Source organism: Leopardus geoffroyi, chromosome X (genome assembly GCF_018350155.1).
Source record: "Leopardus geoffroyi isolate Oge1 chromosome X, O.geoffroyi_Oge1_pat1.0, whole genome shotgun sequence".
NCBI classification, from domain to species: Eukaryota; Metazoa; Chordata; class Mammalia; order Carnivora; family Felidae; genus Leopardus; species Leopardus geoffroyi.
Window position 1 is genome coordinate 33,153,551 of NC_059343.1, and position 19,921 is coordinate 33,173,471.

Genomic DNA, 19,921 nt, shown 5'->3' on the forward strand with positions numbered 1-19,921 from the left:
CTGGCGAAGAAGAGAGGAAGAAACAGATTGCCATGAGAGTTTGGGTTCTTTACATGGTTGATTTTATCAGCCTGAAAAATGGGGAGTCATGGAAACCGTGGAAGGCTTGTTCTGAAGAGCCCACTAGCCTAGGGTTGCCATCCATATCTCTTATAACTTACATTCCAGAATTCTTCTACCTGTGGCTTCCACATTCATGACCACAATGTTGGCCACCAAGGGAACTGAAAGTCCATTTAATGTTATTTTTAACTAACTTAGACTTTGAAACCCAAAGCCACATTTTTTTTTAAAGGAGACCCTAGAATTGAATACAAAGGAAAATATAAAAGGGCATTGCACATATCAAGGCAATTGTTCTTTGGGGAAAGTTTCATTTCCATTCTATACATTTATGAGTATACTGAGTCACAATATAAAATGTATTCTTATTGTGGCCGTGGTGAGAAGTGTTTGGAAATCTCTATTAACCCAGTCTCACCTGGGCAGAATGGAAAATCCTCCTTTTTTTCAGAGAAGGATAATATTTGTAATAGTCAAACACTGGATACAACTCAAACAGCCACCAACAGAAGAGAAAAACAAGTGTGGCATAATACACATATACATATACAAAGGGAATTTTAGGGGCACCTGGGTGGCTCAGTCGGTTAAGCGTCCGACTTCAGCTCAGGTCATGATCTCACAGTCCGTGAGTTCGAGCCCTGCGTCAGGCTCTGGGCTGATGGCTCAGAGCCTGGAGCCTGCTTCCAGTTCTGTGTCTCCCTCTCTCTCTGCCCCTCCCCCATTCATGCTCTGTCTCTCTCTGTCTCAAAAATAAATAAATGTTAAAAAAAATTTAAAAAAAAACAAAGGGAATTTTATATATACAATAAAGAAAATGAATGAACTATAGCTATATGTAACAAAATGGATGAGTCTTACTAATGTTATTTTGAACATAAAAACAAGAAGAAAAAAATGCCAAATTTATGATTCAATTTTTTAAATGTTTATTTATTTTGAGAGAGAGAGAGGGAGAGCACAAGTGAGGGAGGGACAGAGAGAGAGAGAGACAGAGAGACAGAGAGACAGAGAGAAAATCTCAAGCCGGCTATGTGCCGTCAGTGCAGAGTCCGAGTGGAACTTGTACCCACAAGCCAAGAGATCATGACCTAAGTCGGTATCAAGAGTCTGACACTTAACCGACTAAGCTACCCAGGAACCCCTATGATTCAAGTTATATGAAAAATTTTTAATATTTTATTCTTGAGAGAGAGAGAGAGAAACAGAATGTGAGTGGGGGGAGGGGAGGAGAGAGAGGGAGACACAGAATCCAAAGCAGGCTCCAGGCTCTGATGCATTAGCAAAGAGCCTGACATGGGGCTCAAACCCAGGAACTGTGACACCATGACCTGAGCCAGTCAGATGCCCAACTGACTGAGCTTCCCAGGCACCCCTGTTCACTTTAAAATTAGTAGTTAAATTGTCCATTTATGGTATATGCACTTGAAGACGTACATCTTTCATGATTTTTAGAGATTTTCCAAAAGTTATCAAATTGGTACCTTTAAAATGTACATTTTTACTAGTTGCTGTAAAACATCTGGTCAATGAAAGGTTCACAGAAGCGATTATACACTTAAATCATGCCAGGGGCTGTTAGTGTTGTCCAATGGAAGTTTCAATGATAATGGAAGTGGTTCTACATCTGGGCTCTCCGATGCAGAAACCACTAACTACATATAGCTACCGAGCACCTGAAATATGGTTAGTGCAGCTGAGAGATTCAATTTTAAATTTTATTTAAACTTAATTATTTTAAATCTAAAGACCCGCATATGGCTAGTGGCTACTATGTTGGACAGCAGTGGTCTAGACCCATTTGCTTGGTATAATCAAAAGTACTAATGCTTTGTCTTTAGACCAACCTAAGTTTGAATCCTACCTCTGTTACTACCACCGTGACACTTTAGGTGAGGTACCTGGCTTTTCTAATCTTCAGCATAGTCATTTGTAGAATGGGGATGAGAAGTACTTCTTTTTTCGAGAGAAAGAAAGAGCAATCAGGGGAGCAGGGGAAGGGCAGAGGGAGAGAGAGCGAGAATTCTAAGCAGGCTCCAGGCTCTGAGCTGTCAGCACAGAGCCCACTGCGGGGCTTGAACTCATGAACCATGAGATCATGACCTAAGCCAAAATCCAGAGTCAGACGCTTAACCAACTGAGCCAGGCGTCCCGAGAAGAACTACTTCTTAATCTTCATGTGAGCACCGTATTAAATTAGTGAATGCAGACCACCTATCACAGACCCTGCCAGTAATTGATGTTCAAGAAATGTTGTTTTCCTTCCCATCCCTATGTGGCCATCTTGAAATTGGGTGACCTTCAAATAAGGACTGGGTGAGAAAATTCAGATAATGCAATGTCCTCGACTTCTCATCTCTGACAGCAATCCCAAGCACCCACCGGCAGGGCAGTAGCATCATCATTGTAGCTTTTTCACAGAGCTGCTTCTATAGTTCAAAGTCCAAAGAAACATTTCTACCTACGTTGCCAAGAAGAAACATGTGTTCAAATGCCAGCCCAGCTCTTAAATATAGAGAGAGACCACCTGCTCCCGTGAATTGTTTTGTTTTGTTTTGTTTCATAGACTCAACAGTTTACCCATTTTATCTTTACAGAACAGGATGCATTATTTATTTCTTCCCTCAGTGAATAATTTTTCAGGGGTTTTCCCTTTTAGTATGAGTATTATATATTATGCTACTATTATTACATATTATTGAAACTAAATTTAGAGACTTTTTTTTTCAATGTTTATTCATTTTTGAGAGACAGAGACAGAGCACAAGTGTGGGAGGAGCAGAGAGAGAAGGAGACACAGAATCTGATGCAGGGTCCAGGCTCTGAGCTGTCAGCACAGAGCCCGACGCGGGGCTTGAACCCATGAACCATGAGATCATGACCTGAGCCCAAATCGGATGCTTAACCGACTCAGTCACCCAGGCGCCCCTGAAACTAAATTGATATTGTCTCAACATTTTTTACTTTTATGTGTTTCTAATGTGTCTTAACATATGACCAGAAGCCTTGACAAATTTGCAGTGTTTTATTTTATTTTTGAGAGAGAGCCTGAACTGGGGAGAGACAGAGGGAGAGGGAGAGAGAGAGAATCTCAAGCAGGCTCCATACACAGAACGGAGCCCAACGCGGGGCTCGATCTCATGACTATGAGATCATGACCTGAGCCAAAATCAAGACTCGGACACATAACTGACTGAGTCCCCAAGGCACCCCAATCTGCAGTGTGTTAAAATGGAATTCTCATTTACAAATGAGATGGGATGAATTGTATTCCTCCCCAAATTCATTATGTTGAAGTCCTAACCCCCAGGACCTCAGAATGTGACTGTATCAAAACTTTATCAAGTCTTTAATGAAGCAGTTAAGTTAAAATGAAGCCACTAGGGTGGGCCCCAATCCAATCTGACTGGTGTCCTTATAAGAAGAGATTAGAACACAGACACACACAGGGGGAAGAGCATGTGAAGACAAAGAAAATGGTGGCCATCTAGAAACCAAGGAGAGAGGCTTTAGAATGAAACTAACTCTGCTGAGACTTTGATCTTGGTCTTCCAGTCTCCAGAACTGTGAGATGATAAATTTCTGTTGTTTAAGCTCCCCAGTCTGTGGTGTTTCGTTATGGAGGCCTGATACATGATCCCTTCCTCCCATGAGGCTTCACAATTTATAGATACTCAGCCTGATATTTTTTATCAGATACCTCAATTCAATTGCTGCAGTTTATATTAAAATGTTCTGGTGGTTGAAATTGGTTGCACATTTCTACGTGAGTCAATAATATGAGGCAAGTCTTTAAAAAGGTAGCACAGTTGGTCTGAGATTGCACTATAGACATGCTGTCTTTAAAACATAGGCAGTCAAGAGGATGCCTTGGTGACTTAGTCAGTTGAGAGTCCAACTCTTGATTTCAGCTCAGGTCATGATCCCCAGGATTGTGGGATTGAGTTCTGCATCAGTCTACACACAGAGCATGGAGTCTGCTTGGGATTCTCTCTCTCTCTCTCTCTCTCTCTCTCTCTCTCTCTCTCTCTCTCTCTCCCTCTCTCTCTCTCTCTCTCTCTCTCCCTCTGCCCCTATCCCCTGCTCACTCTCTGTCTAAAGTAAAACAAAATGAATATCTTAAAAAAAACACAGACAGTCAAGATCACCCTTCATTCTTGACCAGTCACACAACACCTAGAACATTTTTCTCAATTTTGTGCACTACACTTATAAGGGAGGTAAAACTCATGCATTGTTGAGCATTGCACTGTGTGCATTTGTACCCTTCATTATCCCACCAACCCAGTGAGGTAGATATTAATATCCTTCCATTTTTTAGATGAGGAAGCTGAGACTAAGAGAGGTTAAATAGATTGACTAAAGTCATATAGCTTTAAGTAGGGAGTCTGGATTCAAACAAATTCTATGTAATTTCATAAAACCCCTTTTCAACTAGAGGAGGGCCTTTATTCTGGGTGACTTCAGTGGACCCAGACCCTGCCTCACTCTTCCTTCACCTGCTCATTCAGAGATCTTCACCCCGACTCTGCTTCAGCCACCCTGTCCCATAGCCATGCTCTGAAACTGGTCATCTCTCAGAAGTATACCTGCTCTAAAGTTCCCATCTCAGACATGACCCCTTAGATCACTACTTCTGCTTCCCTCTCTTCCTCATTCCCTCACACCCAAGGTGACTGTCTCAACTTCATCAAAACCTTTGGTTTCTCTTTGATTCTTTGACTTTGCCTTCCTCCTGCATGTTCACCTCCTGGTGCTCTACCCATCTTCAATTCTACCATACATCACTTCAGCTATCTCTTGCATGTGTCCTCAACTCCCTCACACACTGTCCTTCTGTACTACCCATCAGGCAAAACCCAACCCTGATCACCTCAACCACCTTCTTCCTCTACACTTGCACATAAGTTGGTAAGGAGAGCTATGAAAATTACCCACAGATGCATACCACTGCTGATTTATGATCTCAGACCCAACTGGGTTCTTAACTCTGCCTTGAAATCATTTTGTTTTCTTTTTTTTTAAATTTTTTAATATTTATTTATTTTTGACAGAGAGAGAGAGAGAGAGAGAGAGAGCATGAGTGGGGGTGGGGCAGAGAGAGAGGGAGACCCAGAATTCGAAGCAGGCTCCAGGCTCTGGGCTTTCAGCACAGAGCCCAACATGGGGCCCGAACTCATGGAGTGTGAGATCATGACCTGAGCCGAAGTCGGACGCTCAACCAACTGAGCCACCCAGGCGCCCCTAAATCATTTTTTTCTACATCCAAGCCCTATGTTTGAACAGCAGCCACAAAACTTGAAAGCTTTCTTCATTTTCCTGAAATGTCCATTAACCACTTCATTTTCAACAGAAAACCTTTCCTGTTCTTTCACAAAGAAAATGGAAACCACAAAGAGGAAGTCCTTCAAACTCCTGCCACCAACCCTACAGACCTTTTTGCATCTGCACTCTGTTTCCCTCCTTTTACAAGAGAAGAGTCCCTCCCCCACCTACCTAAGGCTCCTTCCATTTCCGTCCTTCCCTATACTCAGGAACCTTGCTCTATCAAAGATCCTCCAAGTGTAGCCTCTCCCTTTGTCCTAGCTCCTTCTCAACAATACTTAACAAGCTCTTAATTAAAGACGAAATGAAACCAAATCCCTCTGGTGTCCACATGTCTTCTCGATGACAGCCATGCTCTCTTCCCTATCAGAGCCAGCCATTTTGACTGATTGTTGACTCCAATCTTTCATCTCAACCCACTAACATCTGGCTCCCCATGTTGCTGTCTACCGAAACCTCTTACTGAGGTTACTAATAACTTACTTATATTGCTAAATCTGGGCTCACTTATTATTCTGTATCATACTTAATCTCTTGGCATCAAATGACTGGTACCTGAGACTCTAGTGGCTGCCAAGCTTCATAGTTGTACGTTTGCCCTAATCTTCTCTGACTGCCTTTCCTCTTCTCCATTTCAGACTCCTTCTCTTCTACTGTCCTTGAAACCAAAGTCTCCAAGAAGTATCTTCCCTGAGACTCCTTCTTTCTTACTGTTACACTCTCCTATGACCTTGTTTACCTTCTGCTTACTTATGATACCCACACCTATGCTTCCACCCAGACCTCATTATTGAGTCCCACATTTATACATCCAACTAACCAGCCAGTGCTTTCCCTTGGAAATCTCTCTTTCCCAATCCACTAAACACAGTCCTGTATAAAACTGAATTTCATTACCATTCTCTACATAATGGTTGTTTTTCCTGGCCATTTTCTCCATATGGCATTACCATCAACCCAGCTGCCCAAGCCAGAAACCAGAGGTCAGCCTTGACTCCTTCCTGTGCCTCAGTCTCATCCAACTAATTACTCAGTCAACAAATCCTGGCAATATTACTTCTGAAGTTTCCATTTCTCTCCCTTGCCATTCTCTCTAGTCTATTCTAGTCTAATTCACATCACTACTATCTCTCACAGTGGTAGTATAGTGCATATTTGCTGTATTGTTTGAGAATATTCAATTCTGCTGTAGAAGACAAGAAAATGAATGGGATGGGTGAAATGCATACAATGTGTTAGGCAGAGATCAGTATCTCAGTTGGCCCAGACTGTCATAATAAAATACCATAGACTGGGTAGCTTAAATAAGAGAAGTTTATTTTCTCACAGTTTTGAGGCCTGGAAGTGTGAGATCAGAGTGCTGGCATGATTAAACTCTGGTAAGTCCTCTCTTCCTGGCTTGTAGATGGCTGCCTTATTGTTGTGTCTTCACACACAAGGTGTCCTTGGTGTGTGTGTGTGTGTGTGTGTGTGTGTGTGTGTGTGTGGATAGAAAAAGAGAGATCTTTTTCTCCTCCTCTTTTCATAAGGCACCAGTACTGTCAGATTAGGGTCCCACTTGTATGATCTCATTTAACTTTAATTATCTCCTAAAAGTCCTTTCTCCAAGTACGTTCACACTGGGGTTAGAGCTGCAACATATGAATTTTGGAGTGACAAAATTCAGTCCAAAACAAAGAGTAAGTTATTAACCTGGAAGACATGTGATGTGAGATAAGTACAGTAAGTGCAGCAAATGTGTATGAACATAGAGAGAAAAGGATGGAAGGAACAAGGAAATACTAGTCCTCATGATATGTATGAAAAATATACCCAAGGTACTCGAGGCATACTATTTTACATGAGGATTATGAGGGATTCCGTCTTTGTGAAGTCTTATGTTGGCCACCCACTGGTGACATCATCCTGGTCCCGTGTGTCCTCTTCCTATAAAATACAAATGAAACCCTCAGCTGTTCAGCAGACTTAGTGACAACTCTAGCTGTGGCTCGGTATACTTGTCTCTGCATCTCTCAGAGGAAGTGTGTGCCGCTGGTCCTAGGAACTTTGTTTGTTGACCGCTGGCTCAAACTTCAGTTCTAATGCTCATAACCACACCATCAGCAGGGAAGGCTGATGCAGCAAGAGACAGATAGACAGAAGGTATGCCCACTGCATATTCCAGGATTCGGGAAGTGTGGTTCTGCTTGCCTGCACCCTGTGCTCAGTATGGCAACCTACCTCATCTCTTTCCCCTTGCCATTTGCTGTGTGTTTTAAACTTTGTCTGATAAACTCTGTGATTCAAGCTTTTTCATATGGTCTGTGGGTCTGTCTTTTCTGCGACCTCCGGGATAGTTTGCCTGGTGGTGTACTTGGAGGCCACCATCATATTAAGGTAGTTTCCCACATGACAGGTGGATTGTGTTAATGGCCTCAATTCCTCACCCCTCCCTATGTGCACACCCTTTATAATGTGACTTTACAGCTCCTCCCAAGAAGGGATGACATGTATTTTTTTTTCTGCCCTTTGGACTTGAGCTCAACCATGTGGAGCACTTTGCCCAATGGGATGTTGGCAGACATGATGCTAGCAGGGGCTTGAAAAAGTGCTTGTCTGCCTGGGCTTGCTCTCCTGCACTTCTTCCATGACTATGAGAAGGATGTACCCATATTGTCCCTAGGAGGAGGACAAAAACCACAGGGTGTGGAGTCACAGTCAGCTAAGCCCAGTCTAGATCAGCTGACCCCCAACTTGCCCAGCCTAGATTAGTCATCTATCAACTGATCCACAAGAAATAATATTGGATGGAGTTTTAAGCTACTAAGTTCGGGGTATTTTCTTACACTGTATTAGCCAATTTACATACTCACTGAGGCAAATTCTGGAGCCTCCTAACTTTTATTCCTGTCTATAGTGCTCCTTCCCGATCCATTTCCTATTGAAGTCATAGTACTCTTCTAAGACACAAATCGAATCATCTTATTCCCCTTCTTCAACCTTTCAGTGTATCTTGACTTTACCTTTAGGATAAATTACAAACTCCTGCATAATATGACCCCTGCTCATTCATCTCGTCAGCCTCATTTTTGGCATTACCCTCCTCTCTCTCTTAGTTTCAAATACACTGAGCTATTTGCAGATCCTTAGCTGAGCCATATTCTCTGTTGCATCCAGGCCTTTGAGCGTGTCGCCTTCTCTACAGGAGGTATGTATTAGTTTCTTAGGCTATAACAAAATGCCACAGATTGAGTGGTTTAAACAAAAATTTATTGTCTCATAGTTCTGGAGGCTAGAATTCCTAAACCAAGTGGTCAACAGGTCCATGGTCCCTCTGAAGCCTGTAGAGGAGAATCCTTCCTTGCCTCTTCCTAGCTTTTCATAGTTGCTGGCAATCCCCAGCATTCCTTGACTTGCAGCTGCAGCACTCCTATCTCTGCCTCTATTGTCACATGATCTTCTCCCCTCATGTCTTCACATCTTCTTATTTATTTATTTATTTATTTATATTTTACAGAGAGAGAGAGAGAGAGAGAGAGAGCATGAATGGGGGAGAGGGGCAGAAGGAAAGAAGGAGGATCTTTTTTTTTTTTTTTTTAATTTTTTTTTTCAACGTTTATTTATTTTTGGGACAGAGAGAGACAGAGCATGAATGGGGGAGGGGCAGAGAGAGAGGGAGACACAGAATCGGAAACAGGCTCCAGGCTCTGAGCCATCAGCCCAGAGCCTGACGCGGGGCTCGAACTCACGGACCGCGAGATCGTGACCTGGCTGAAGTCGGACGCTTAACCGACTGCGCCACCCAGGCGCCCCGAGAGAAGGAGGATCTTAAGCAGGCTCCACGGCCAGCACAGAGCCCAACACAGGGCTCAATCCCATGACCTGGGGATCATGACCTGAACCAAAATCAAGAGTCAGACACTCCACCAACTGAGCCACCCAGGACCCCTTTCACATCCTTTTTTTTTTTTTTTTTCCTTTTAATATAAGGACACCACTCACTGCATTCAGGGTCCATTCTACCCATGTATGACCTTATCTTTTCTTTTCCCTAGCTTTATTGAGATATGATTGACAAATAACATTATGTAAGTTTAAGGCATATAGCATGATTATTTGACACATGTATATATTGAAAAAATCATTACTATAAGGTTAGTTAACATCTCCATCACTTTGCATTGTTAACATTTCTTTTTTGTGGTGAAAGCATTTAAGATCTAGTTTCTGAACAATTTTCAAGCATATGACACAGCATCGTTAACCATTGTCACTATGCTTCATATTAGATCCCCAGAATTTATTCATCTCAGAGCTGGAAGTTTGTACCCTTTGACCAACGTCTTCTCATTTCTCCCAACCCCCAATATCTGGCAACTGCCATTTTATTCTGCTTCTATGAGTTAGACTTTTTGAGATTCCACATATAAGTGAGGCTATACAGTATTTGTCTTTCTGTATCTGGTTTATTTCACTTAGCATAGTTCCCTCCAGGTTTATCCAGTTTGTTGTTGCAAGTGGTAAGATTTCTTACCACTTTTTTTATGGCTGAATACGTTTTCTTTATCCATTCATCTGGGCCATACTTTATTCATACTTTCTTGTTTCTATGCATGCCTTGTAATTTTTTTGCTGAAAACTGGATATTTTGAAAATTATGGTATGGTGACTTAGATTCTCCCCCATTCCAGGATTTGTTGTTGCTTGCTATGGGTCGCAGTTGTTTAGTGACTTTCCTAAACTGCTTTTGTAAAGAATGTATTCTTTGCCATGAGTGGAATATGAGGTCTCTTTCCTTTAACTCAGAAGTCAGCTACTTATTTGACAGAGATTTCCTTAAACACATGGAGCCAAATTTAGAGAGAGGGAGAGAGAGAGAGAGGGACAGATAAACAGACACACACACACACACACACGCACACAGAAAAAATATACTCCGTAGGTCTTTGAGGATTGGCTCTGTGTTGGGGCGGTCCTTCAACCCTTAGCCAAACCATTTACAGTTCTGCCTTAACATTCACTTCCTACTTGATCAGAGCCTAATGATCAGCCAGAAGTGGAAGCTTATGGTTTTCTTAGGTCTTTTCTGAGCATGCTTCCTGCCCTGGATGTGTGTGTGTGTGCATGGCCTTCTAGTTTCCCCAGTCTACACAGCAGCTTGTCAAAACCCTTATTCCCCAAATAATCTCACACTCCAATGTTTCCTGCCAGGCTGTCAGTGTATCTATTGTTTACCCTGTCTTATGTTTTGCCCCAGGTGGAAATGGATTTCCTTTCAATGTCTTTGAGGAAGGACCTTTTCTTAGCCACTTCACTTTGAAAGAGCTTTGATTTAGGGGAAACAAAATTAAGCACCTTGCGTCAGTCCCTCAGGGAGCCCCCAGATAGGTCAAAACGGACAAATGTCGATCCTCAGGAACAAGGTCTGCTCTGATCCCTCTACAACCCAGTACCTGCAAAGGGAATGCAGTCTGCTCTCTTCAAGACCACTGCCACATAGGGGCAAGGGGATTGGACAAGGACAAGGGAAAATGCCACAAAGCTCTCCTACCATGTTTTAGTGACCATTCTCTTAAACATTTGCTCAATTGCTATAACCCTTTCATTATCTTCCAGAGTTCTGATAAGGTTTATCCTGACAGTTTTTCCCAGGTTTTCTAATGATTCTGGGGATGGACAGACCTCTGGATTTCCTTACTTGCCTATATTAATCTTCTCAGGCTGCCATAACAAAATATTCCAGACTGGGTGGCTTAAATAACTTAAAAGCACTTTGTCACTGTTCTTGAGGCTAGAAGTCTAAGATCAAGGTGCCATTATGGTTGATTTCTAGTGAAGTCTCTCTTCCTGGCTTGTAGACTCCTGCTTTCTAGCTACACCCTCAGAAATGGCCTCTTTGTGCACATGCAGAGAAAGAAAGAAGTCTCTGGTGTCTCTTCCTCTTTTTACCAGGACACTGTCCTATCAGACTAGGGCCACACCCTTACAACTTCGCTTAACCTTAATGACCTCCCTAATGGCTCTATCTCCAAATATGGTCACATTGGAGGTTAAGATTTAGACATATGAACTTTAGAGGGAGACAATTCAGTCCATAATACCACCATTTTTGCTGACGTCATCCCTGACTTTATTATTATTATTATTATTATTATTATTATTATTTATTAAAACAAAAAGCTTTTCTAGTAGTGATTTGTCCCCTGCGCCCTGGAAAATTCTATTTTAAGGCTACTTGCAAGGAGTTTGGGGAAGTTTGGGAGACCTAGTATTTGTTTTTTCATTCTCTATATTAGGAGGCAGCAGGGGAGAAGGAAGTTGAGAAAATCTTTGGAGTAGTCAAAAACAACACCTGTTATGCTGGTATTTAACATACTAAATTATCCTGGAGAAATGTGAAGTGAATACAGCCAGGGAGTACCTCATTTTGTTCTGGGCTTGCATTACTCATGGTGTCCCTTTGATTTTAGCTCTTTCATTAATGATAACAATTTTATACAGTCATCTGAGACCCAAGCATTGCTCATCATTGGGCCATATTGCTAGATGATTTATGAGAGTTTTTAGCATCTATATTCCACATGTGTGCCATATTTCCATGGAAACTGCCATTTTTTAAAGTTTTTTAAATTTATTTTGAGAGAGAGAATGAGCAGGGGAGGGGCAGAAAGAGAGAGAGAGAGAGGGAGAAAGAGAATCTCAAGCAGGCTCCGTGCTGTCAGCACAGAGCCTGATGTGGGGCTTGAACTCATGTACAGCGAGATCACGATCTAGCCAAGATCAAGAGTCTGACACTCAATCAAATGAGTCACCCAGGCGCCCTGGACACTGCCATTTTTGATGAGCAAGTTTCATTTTTAAGCCAAATTAATAGTTTTAAATTTGAATCACACTCACAGGACTGATAGTTACTTAATTGTACATGTATAAATGTAGATATTTAAATTTCAAAGGCAATTGAAGAAATTTTAAATGTCATTCATAGTCTTTGAATCTGTTTTTAAAATTATGGTTTCATTTCCACTGAAATGTTTGCCTTTGTTCAAAATTGTTAATCCAGTGAACCCAGGGAACTTTTTTAGAACAGGAAACGTGTGTGGTCTCTGAATTATATAAAAGTCTGGCTTCAGTCTGCGTATCTTCACTTCCTTGAACTGACAGCAATATTTACATTTTTAGCCTGTAGTTTCAAGTTCAGTGTGTGCAGATGTCTTCCCATATCGGTGAGAAAATAAAACCCTATGATTCATTTGAACTCTTGGTTGAGTTTCGTAGACTTCTTTAATTACTGAGATCTTAGCTCAAGAAAGCAGTTTAGTAAATCTCACAAATGACCATAACTTAATACTCTCACTGCATTTAAATAAAATAAATATTTATTATCTGCTTAATCTTTTTTACACATGGTCCCGGAATTAGCAAAGTTTGAAAGTACACACGTGGGAAATTCCCATTCTTGATCTAGCTTATCTACAATGGATGAATTTACTTTGCTAACTCAGAAGTTATTCTCCTAATGATTGTTGCAGTAAGTATATATACATACTATTGATTGTATGTGATTTCATAAGTGGCAAATGAATGCTGCTGTCCTGTATATAATCACGTTCTGCCGTCTTTTTCCCCTTAGTATGCAAATCACTACAGTACAAACCCCAGACCATGCCTGCAAGTCCTGTGTATTTTCCCAAATACTTCCGGGGATTTTCAGACGTTGGTATCCTCCTGGTTGTCTCCTGCTGCTCCTGGGGATCATCTCTGATCATCTCATCAGGACTTCTCTCTACTCCCTCAGCCCCTCTAGCCTCCTTCACCCATGGCCAGCATCTGCCTTATCCTCCAAGATGACCATTAAATCAAGCTGATTCTGTGTTGTGCTGATTAATCAGCTCTAGTGAAGACACACAAACAACACAAAAGAATCACAGTATAGGAAAAGGAAAACAAGCAGTTATTATTGTGTGTACCTGTTCTCTACGATCGTCACCCTCATTGGCCATGTCCTCTCTGTGGCCAGACATTCTGTCCTGTTCTGGGACCTAGTTGTCATCTCTGTGAGAACCACTCGTATCCACCATGACATTCTCTTTCACAATCTCCAGTGTAAGTTTGAAATCAGATAACACTATAAGTTTCTCCACACAAGAATGTCACCCTTTCATTTTACTGTGCTATGCAGTTTAGATCTTTCCTGACTCCACCGCTAACACCTAGACCAGGCAGTGTCTTTGAATTACCAAAAAGCCCACCAAAGTGTCTTCCCTAACAAAAGAACAGCATCTCCCCAAAACATACTCTGCCCTCAACTGCCAGAGAAATCTGTACATGCTGAAGAGAGCTTCAAATGTCCAATTTTAAAAACTTTTTTATTTGAAAATAATTTCAAGCATGCAGAAAAATGACCAGGATAGTACAAAGAAATCCGGTATGCTCTTGACCCGGATTTATCAGCTATTAATATTTTATCACATTTACATTATTCTCTCCATATTATTTTTTCTGAACTACTTGAGAATAAATTGCCTATGTTTAGTCTTAAACACTTTTGTGTGCATTTCCTAAGAGCAGGCCCATCACCAGTAATACAACAGACCAACATCACGTGCCTCCTGATGTGATACACTGGGAAGGACACACATCACTTCTAGGATATTCCTGCCCCAAATGCATAACCTAAATCTAGTCACGAACAAATCTCAGACACACTTCAAATGAGCAGTGCCCCTACAAAATAAACCAGGCTGCATGATTCCAACATGTCAATGTCATGACAGAAAATAAAGGCTGAGGAACTGGTCCAGATTAAGAGAGTCTCAAGATCCATGACAAGTGGATTCCATGCATGATCTTAGATTGGATCCTGTACTAGAACAGAAAGAAAATGTTGGTAATTGTACTGTGGTTATGTATCCTAACAGACGTTTGCGTGTGACTATACGTGTTCATGTGAAACATCGTCAGTTTCTCACTAGCAAGCAGTAAGACCCTCTTAGTTTTGTTAGGCCAAACATTATTTGCTGAAAGTATTCAGGGAGCTAGACTTCAGGGTCATGTGAAATGCATACACCTTTTCTCTTGGAGGGAATCCTATTAGCCTGCCAGTATTCTGGGATAGCTGACACTTGAATCTCTCAACTGACTAACACTTAAGTTACTGGTTAACATCTTCACGAGGATGAACCTTTGCTAACTGCCCAGAGTGGGACCGTGAGAGCTCACATAAATTCTGGGGCAGGGGAAAGTGATGGAGAAGACAGAGAAGAGCTCTCCCCCTTCAGGTCCAAGTGAAATAGGCAGAAACTGATAGTAGGGACCTTACGCTTGTTGGTCAACAAACCTCAGGCTTCTTGGGCTGAACTGGTTCTGTGTACGTGTGGTTACTCCACGAACCTGTCAGTGACATCCAGGCTGTCAGAAGGGGACTAGAAACCAATGACTATTCTATCAGTCTTGTGACAAAGAGTCATGTTACGTGTTGCAAACAAAAGCAGGAGAGCAGAGTTCAAGTCGGGGCTTTGGGTTGGCAGCTGATACTCATGAAATGATTTTATTATTTATGATGAAGCCCCGGCTTTACAAAATGCTTTTGGTGGCTGAAATAAGAAGCAGTGCAACAGCCTTCTCAGATTTACATCTCAGCTCTGGCACCAAGTAGCCACATGACTCTGGGCAAGCAACTCATCTCCCCGGTGCTCTCCTCTCTCATCTGTAAAATGATGTGAGAGTTTCCTGCTGCTGCTACAACAAATTACCAAAAGCCACCTGGCTCACAAGAGCACGGATTTGTTTTCTTACAGTTCTGGAGGTCAGAAGTCTAAAATCAGTTTCACTGGGCTCAAAGCACGGTGTTGGCAGCTCTGTATTCCTTCTAGAAACTCTAGAGGAGAATCCATTTTCCTGCCTTTTACAGATTCTGGAGCTGCATTCCTTGGCTGATGGCAAGCATAGCATCTTCTCTCTGGTCTCTGATTCATTCCTCACATCCTCTATGCCTCTGAGCCTCCTGCCTCCCTCCAATAGGGACCCCTATGATTACATTGGGCCCACCCAGAATAATATATGCTAATTTCCCCATCTCAGTCTTTAATCAAATCTACAAAGTCCTTTTTACCACATATGGTAATATATTCACAGGTTCCAAGGATTTGTACTGTTGGAGAACGTGATCAAAAAAGACATGACTGCTAATTGACCGATGAGCTGAACCTGGGCACTCAGAGGCTCCTCACCTCCTGCTCTGTCCTTGGACTGTGGGTTCCACCTGCTTTTCCTGCTCCCAGAGTCTGCTCCAAAGACAAAGCCTTGAGATGGTGATGTAATGTTGAAAACACCTGCACAGTATACGTGACTGAACCCAGTTTGCGTCTCTTTATATAAACTTTTAAGCTTTGGAGGACAAGTATGGGAATCTATTCATCATGCTGCCACCCAAGACAAGCCTCATATGGAAGTTCCCTTTGCTTATTATTAAAATTCCCACCTACTGACATGGTGAGGACTGCCTCTTTCTTCGGTCTTGCCCTGCCCTCTGCATACAGGGGCTACTTTCAGATTATATCAGAAAAGCTCCGAGAGGGTTGTGAACCTACAAGTACCTAAATATCTTTGATGGGAGGACCACTATTCATCCTACTACAAATGGATATGAACAATTTTAAAATAAATGAGGTAAATCACATAAGGCACTTGACACATATAAAATGCTTTTGAAGCTATTGTTAAAATAAGCCTGTAAAAATTGATTTTTTTCAAGAAAGACAATCATCAATTTACTACAGAAGGCATACTGAAAAGTTTTCAATCCAAATCAATGCTTAATGAGAGAATATATGTGATCTTTCCTCATTTTCTTCCTTATTCTGAAGAATTAATGTATGCAAATCACATTTTAACATAAAGAGTTAAAAATATGAATCTTCAGGGCACCTGGGTGACTCAGTCAGTTGGGTGTCCGACTCTTGATTTCAGCTCAGGTCATGATCTCATGGTTCATGAGATCGAGCCCCGCATCAGGCTCTGCACTGACAGCACAGAGCCTGCTTGGGATTCTCTTTCTCCCTCTCTGTCTGCTCCTCCCTGCTTGCACATGCACTCTCTCTCTTTCTCAAAAATAAATAAACATTTTAAAAAAATTTAGTCTTCATCACTAGACACTTTAGCTTTCTATTAAATGAAATGCCAGTTAATAGCACGTCTGCAATGCCTTTAATGACCTATATCACTCCCTGAATGTCTCTTCTGTTATTTTCTCCCTCAAATGAGATAGAACATCTGGATCCCATTCTAGCAGCTGTATTCAACTTTCACTTACCTTTGAGATTATGGTTATGGAGTAAAAGAGGGTTTCATTACACCATGCTTTAGTAGAAAGCCTTGTAGGTGTACGTAAACTGTTTTTTAAAAGCAGGAAGTGGAAGGCATAAGAGACTCTTAGAAACTGAGAACGGGCTGAGGGTTGATGGGGGGTGGGGGGGAGGGGAGGGTGGGTGATGGGTATTGAGGAGGGCACCTTTTGGGATGAGCACTGGGTGTTGTATGGAAACCAATTTGACAATAAATTTCATATACTGAAAAAAAAAAGTCATTTTTATCTGTCCAACTTCAGCTCAGGTCATGATCTCGCAGTTCACAAGTTCCAGTCCCACGTCAGGCTCCATGCTGACAGTTCAGAGCCTAGAGTCTGCCTCTCTGCTCCTCTGTGCTCATGCTCTGTCTCTCCTTCTCTCAAAAATAAATAAAAACGTTAAAATAAAAAATAAATAAATAAATAAAAGCAGGAAGTGGTAGTGGTGGGAATTAATGGCTTATGTAGCTGGGTTGAATACTATAACATGGCCACCAGGTTGAACTTCAGGAACAAAAGGTTAGCTCTCTTGCCGTCAGCATCTACAGCACTGACTGTTTCAGTGAAGAGAGCCATCTTGTCCAAAAGCATTCTGAGTCATCCCAGTTTCAGATCTCTCCACAGGGTTGCTGAGGCCTTATTGTGACCACACACTGATAATTCAACTTCCCCATCTGCCCCCTCCAGCATTCTTATTTTTCCTTCCTTTCCACGGGTGTTTACCTCCAAAGAAACTCTGTAATTAAACTCCTGAACACTAAGCTCCATGCCAGGAAACCCAATCTATAAGAATAACTAAGATGTCCAGGTGTCTCAGGCAGGTCTGACCTGGGAATTCAAACATTGTCATCATATCTGTCTCCAAACTTCTCCATCCTTCCCTAGCTTCTGATTTGATTTTGTTTGTGTTGGCATAATTCTTAGTCAACTTCTTAGCCCAAAATAGTAGAGATAGTCTATGGCAGCAGCCAGCATACATCATTCACAAGGATAGAAAAGCCTCACTTTCTCTGCTCCCAAGTCCCTAACAATTCCCTCCTGACCCTTCTTTGGGTCAAGTGCCCACCCCATGGGACATACACTGTGTCCAGGAAGATGAAGTCCCCCCTTCGGTCATCCTTATTAGGCAAGGAAAGTGGGGCCACATAACTCATAGAAGCATATAGAGTAGGAGCATGACAGTTCTCAAAAGAATAGCATACACAGCAGAGAGAAAAGGAACAAAAATCCGTTTCTCATCATCACCAGGAGCAAAACGCATTGGGAATCTTGGCGTGGTACCACACCTCCCTTTCTTCAGCAATTTCACATATCCTTCTTGGAATAAATTAGGAGCCTAATTTATTAGCCTAATTTAATTTGAAAAATCAAGAAGGATTTATACTCAGGATGCACAGCTAGGGAATTTCCTAGAGACTGGGTCTGCTTATCTCCTTTTTTGTCTCAGCAAGAGGTGTCTAGGATTTCAGTCGCATCTGAGGGTGTTACTCATGACTGCCTACTGGGAGGGTGAGTACTTCCTTGTATTCACCACACTCTGGCTTGACACTAAGAGCTTAGGAGACAGTGGAAGCTAAAGTGGCTGGGAGAAGATACAGAGGCTCAATTTTCTTTATTCTCAATATCCAGTCAATCCCAGGCAACCATTACCTGTCGCTTCTTTATCAAACCCTCCATCTTTCCAAGAGTGGAGCACATTACAATTTACTTGAACAATGTTCTTAAAAGAGAAGGTACTTTCCATAAAGGAAAGCTTTTACTCTCTCTTTCTCTGTCTCTCGCTCTCTCTCTCTCTTTTTTTTTTTTTTTTGGCAACTGATCTCTCTTCTTCCAGCTGTGAAACTGATTAAGGGGGAAAAAAGCAATAGGAGGGAATGGTTGATTACCCATGGAAAATATTCTTTCTCTTTTGAATTTTCTCTCAAATTGTGGAGGGAGAGGAAGGGAGTTGGAAAACGTTCAAGAAACAGGTTTATGTGAAACAAAGAACATCATTTCCTGGTATATGAATATTCATGGTCCCCTTCGCATTGCTTCCCCAGCAGAGCACAGGCATCAGGAGGTAGATGAGAAAATGTGGGAGAAACTTGAAGATTCAGATGGGATAAAGGAAGGCGAACCAGCAGGCTGGGAAAGAGAAAAGGGGAAAGAGTAGAGAGGAGAAGATTTTGATAAGTTTCAAAGAGCATGATGGAGCCACAGACACCCGGTGGAGGAGTCTGAGAGAGGCAGAGAGGGGGAGAGCAGGTGTTTAAACAGCTTATTCCTCATTGCCTCACCTCTTTAATTACATGAGTAAAAGAGTACACGCCTGAATTACATTTTTTTTTTTTTTTTTTTTTTTTTGTCTCAGGCAAAGTCCAGTCAGAAAAACAAACCACCACATTTTAATGCAGGGAATTTCATACCAGGAATTTGTTACATGGATGATGGGAAAGTGCAGAATCCCAACATGGGTGTGGGGGCAACATAGAGATTAACATCTACAGGAAGTGGTTACCACCCTCAGTGTTGGAGGGACACCGGAAGGAGGTATAACTCAAGCCCAGAAGCCAGGGCCATCTGGCAGGCTAAAACTACGGTGGCGATGGCCAGCAGGAGCTCATGCCATAGAGGGAAAGGCTGACTGGTAGCAGCCGGAGCCTTCATGGAAATGCAGCCACTTCAGAGATGCCACTTGAAGCAGAAAGCTGGCGGGAAAAACACTTTGGCTTCTCTCCTGCTCCTCATCCTCCCATTTGGCCGACCACACCGGAAGCCAGAGGGCCAAGGAGCCCAGCAGATAGAATTCTGAATTGCTCCCTGAAATGGAGCAGAGCAAGGAAAGGGTAGGGAATAGATCTCAGAGCAAAGAAGCAAAGAAGTGGCCCGTGTTGGGGTTGTCTAACCGTGTCTCTTTGAATCCACCTCTGTGGGCAATGGAATCATGCAGCCGTCTGTCCTTTATGTGGGTTACTCATGATCCAAGAGCAATGGAAAAGGTCACAGTTTAATACCTTTCCTTCAGCATTAAGTGAAAAATAATGTTACTTCACTAATGGTCATAATTCTGTAGGCTGTCTCAAGTGGTTCATAAATAAACAACCACAGCGGGTCGTGCTTCTCTTTTGGTTCCTCTCATTCCCGTATGCCTCCTGCTATTTCTGCTTTTACCTCTTCATTAACTCTAGCTGTCGTACAACCACCTTTGTGCCGTTGGTCAGCTTTGAT